We start from the raw sequence: 4185 nt of genomic DNA on the forward strand, positions 1-4185 counted from the left end.
ATGAACACTTGACAAACACGGAACACATAACACTATTACACATTATTTACTTAAAACACTTATTTATATCTCAATTTGCACACATAATTGTACATACAATTGTCTATAATATATATTGTCTTTTGCTTTTTTGCACTTTGTCTATCTTGTAAATTTGTATATTATTATTTTATTCTTTTTATTATGTGTCTTGTCTTGTCACTGTTACTCTGTTGCACTGTAGAGCTTCTGTCACTAAAACAAATTCCTAGTATGTGTAAACAACATACCTGGCAATAAAGCTCTTTCTGATTCTGATTCTTCTGATTCTGATCAAAAATATCTTAATTTGTGTTCCGAAGACGAACAAAGTTCTTACGGTTTTGGAACGACATGAGGGTGAGTAATTAATGACAGAAATTTCATTTTTAGGAGAACTAACCCTTTCTGTGGCTGATTCACGTGATTCTAATCCACAGCAGCAGAGGGCGCTCGTGCTGCGTCATCAGTGAGGTATTAGATAAACATGAACCCTGATTATGAAATGACTCTTTCGTACTTCCTGAAACATGACAGGCCACAGTACTCACTGGAAATTATTTAAGTTTCTCAAAGTGCTGCTGTTTAGTGCCATATTTGCGATTACAGTTTTGTTCCTTGTTGCCACAGTTAGGACAGTTCGACGGGCTGCTGAGGAGGGGTGAGACACCATGAGTTACAACAGCATCAAACAGTGCTGTCAACGCAAAATTACTGCAACCTTCCCCTGATTTGTGTCCCATTACCTTTTTCAAAGTTATAAATACATACAAAAACCATGTTTTTCCCATTACAAATAGTGAAGTATTTCATAAAATTGGTCTCAGAGGCTTTAGACGTCCTACATTTTGGTAACAGGATAACAAAAATTCCAAAGCTTATATATAGAATAAATAAAAATACAATTTAAAAATATAAAAAAGCATTTTCTGAAGGTTAAGCACTTCATTTCACTTGACACTTATTCATTATTTTGTAATCATTATTTTTAACTCTATTTTTCATTGCAAAACCTAATATTACTAAAGGAAAAGTGGCTACTTTCCCTAAAATGTAGGATTTAGTAATATTAGGTTTTGGAATGAGTGAAACTAAAGGAGTGTTATTTAAGACTGGTTTCTTTCTCAGTCTTCCCAAAGGTCTTCTCATCCAGCCTGGTCAAACATGAGGTGGTGGGAAACTACAGCCATCTGTTCACGGTACCAGGGAAAGAGCCTGATCTGGAGCCGTACATGCTGCTGGCTCACATTGATGTAGTGCCGGCCTATGAGGCGGATGGGTGGGACGCTCCTCCTTTCTCTGCTCAAGAGATCAATGGCTTCATTTATGGACGAGGAACCATCGACAACAAACAGTCTGTGATGGTACAGTGAATCTGCACTGCATTGTTTTACATTGGAACAAGTGTTTACTTCAACTTGATGCTAACTGTAATGATGTGCTCTTGAAGGGGATCCTACAGGCGGAGAAGCTTCTACATTGTTTTGGGTCACGACGAGGAGGTCAGTCTCAAGTGAACTGATTAGATGTCATTTATAATACTTATTTTAATGCACTTATTTATATGGTTATATGTCAGGTGAATGGCTTACATGGTGCAGTCAATATCGTGAAGCTCCTGAAGACTCGAGGGGTGAAGCTCCAGTATGTTTTAGATGAAGGCCTGGCAGTGCTGGACGGTGTCATAAGTAGCCTGGATGGACCTGCTGCCCTGTGAGAATGTTATTTTGAGAAGCTCTATTAGCAGAGTCATTTATTATTGAATTAGTATATAATATTTGCCCTGTGTGTGTTTTGTAGAATAGGTATCAGTGAGAAGGGTCAGGCCACAGTAAAGCTGAGTGTCAGCAGCGCTCCAGGACATTCATCCATGCCGCCCAGAGAGAGCAGCATTGGCATCTTGGCTTCAGCTGTCAGAAGGCAAGCAGAAACCCCTAAAACACTTTATTATTGTAAAACAATTGGAAATACTGAAAAATGTATCTTTTTATTAGAGGTTTTTGTGATTTTTTTTTATTGCTATCAAGTTATTCTCAAAACAGTGTTAAACTGAGTTAAAGACTTTATTTAAATGATGTTTTTGGTAACATCTTTTCTCAGGTTGGAGGAAAATCGGATGCCCAGACTGTTTGGATATGGTCCTGAGCGTGGCACATTTGAACACCTGGCACATAAGGTAAAAGTGTTCAAGCAGAGGATTTTACAGGCTACGTTTTATGACATACAGACTTGCTTTACAACAAACCATTTCTCTTATTTATTTTGTAGTTTGGTTTGCCTCTCAGATTCATCATGTCTAATTTGTGGCTCTTCTCTCCGCTACTCAGCAGGTAGTTCATATTATTGTCTTAATGCTGACTACAGTAATCAATATCATATCAAAGTATATTTTATACAGGATTTTTCCTGCACTGAAAATTGTTTGGACTACCAAAGTTAATTTAAAGAGGACATATTATGTTTCTTTATTGTGTAATGTTGCTGTTTGAGAATGAAAAAGGTCTGCAAAGTTACAAAGCACAAAGTCCACTCCAAAGGGAGTTATTCTTTATATCAGTAGGCAGTTTCTGAACTCCCTGAAACACCATGATTGAAGTCTTCAGAAGATGCTGCTGAACAGGATATTTGTAAAATATTTAACATATGATTTACTGTATTATTGATTAAATGCAACAAACACTAACTTTGTAAATAAGCATCTAAGTAAGCTTGTATATACCCATATCCTGAAGCTTTTGTCAATTTCCGTATCCACTCAGCCCAAACATTGCAGGAGGTGAGAGGTCACGCTGTAGCCACTCAATGGCTCATTCATCCAGGCTAGAGTTGTTATAGCTCATCTATTATCTTTTGCTCTTCACACCTTCTCAACCAGTTTCACATGAATCACTCTAAATAAAAAACTAACTCTAGAAGGATAGTTCACCCATTCAAAAATAAAAAAATGTTTGTGACTGAAAAACTGTATGACTTTCTTTAATGATGTGTGTCCATACAATAAAAGTCCCATTGTTTTTCAAAATATCTTCATATTTGAAATGATGTGAGGGTGATTAAATGACAGAACTTTCATTTTTGGTTGAACTATCCCTTTATATCAAACTCTTGACTATAATCACTCACTGTTTGATCACATCACATCCCCTTTTATGTCATCTTTTAGGTTATGGATTTGGTCAAGTCAACCATATCAGATGAGCGTGTGAAGGTAGAGATGGTCAATGGATTCGACCCGCTGCCCAATAGCTCATATGATGAGAAGGCTTTTGGGTTCCAGGTCATAAAGAAAACAGTGCAGGTCATGTTTCCTCAGCTCACAGTGGCCCCTGGTAAGTGAAGTCATGCATTCCTGCTTAAGTGCCACTTACGCACATCATTGTCTCGTGAAGAGCCACTTTTAGCTGCTCTATGATTTCCTCTCACAGGTGTATGTGTTGGCAACACTGACAGCCGGCACTACAGGGACATCACCCGAGACATATATCGCTTTGCACCAATGTGGTTCAAATCAGGTGACCCTCAGAGGTAAAACACAGGAGAGTGGCTCTTTATACTAATGTTTTTATCATTGTGCAGAAATTTTTCAGACAGCATCATGTCTATTCATAAAGACATCAAGATTCTGCGTATGATCCTCAACAATGGTGTCAAAATTTTCAGATTAACTGATTAACTCTGAACATCACAAAACAAGCTACTAAAGCCACAAAAAAGATTTTTGTTTATTGTCACCATTGTTGAGGATCATACGCTGATTCATGATGTCTGTGTGAGTCTAAAAGACACTGCTCAAAACTCTGTCTGTATAATGAATAAAAATAAAAAAAAACGGATAAAAAACTAAACATTAAAGGTCCCGTTTTTTGTGGTTTTTTGATGCTTTGATTGTGTTTATAGTGTGCAATATAACGTGTTCATGTTTTGCGTGTAAAAAAACACCGTATTTTTCACATAATTTACTTATCTGTATACCGCTGTTTCCACTGTCATAAAAACGGGCTGATGACTTCCTTGTTCTATGAAGTCCCTCCTTCAGAAATACGTAACGAGTTCTGATTGTGCCAGCGGTTCCTGTGTTGTGATTCGACAGCAGCTTAGCGCACCTTGCCCGGAAAGGTCACGCCTCTTACCATAACGTGGAGATGCATGCGCTCAGTGTTATTGTAA

General features: G+C 37.6%; 1 pseudogene; it reads left to right on the forward strand.

Moving 5' to 3' along the window:
- Positions 1 to 372: 372 nt before the first annotated feature.
- On the forward strand, positions 373 to 3749 carry LOC125260735 (annotated as a pseudogene).
- The last annotated feature ends 436 nt before the right edge of the window (positions 3750 to 4185 follow it).

Source organism: Megalobrama amblycephala, linkage group LG24 (genome assembly GCF_018812025.1).
Source record: "Megalobrama amblycephala isolate DHTTF-2021 linkage group LG24, ASM1881202v1, whole genome shotgun sequence".
NCBI lineage: Eukaryota > Metazoa > Chordata > Actinopteri > Cypriniformes > Xenocyprididae > Megalobrama > Megalobrama amblycephala.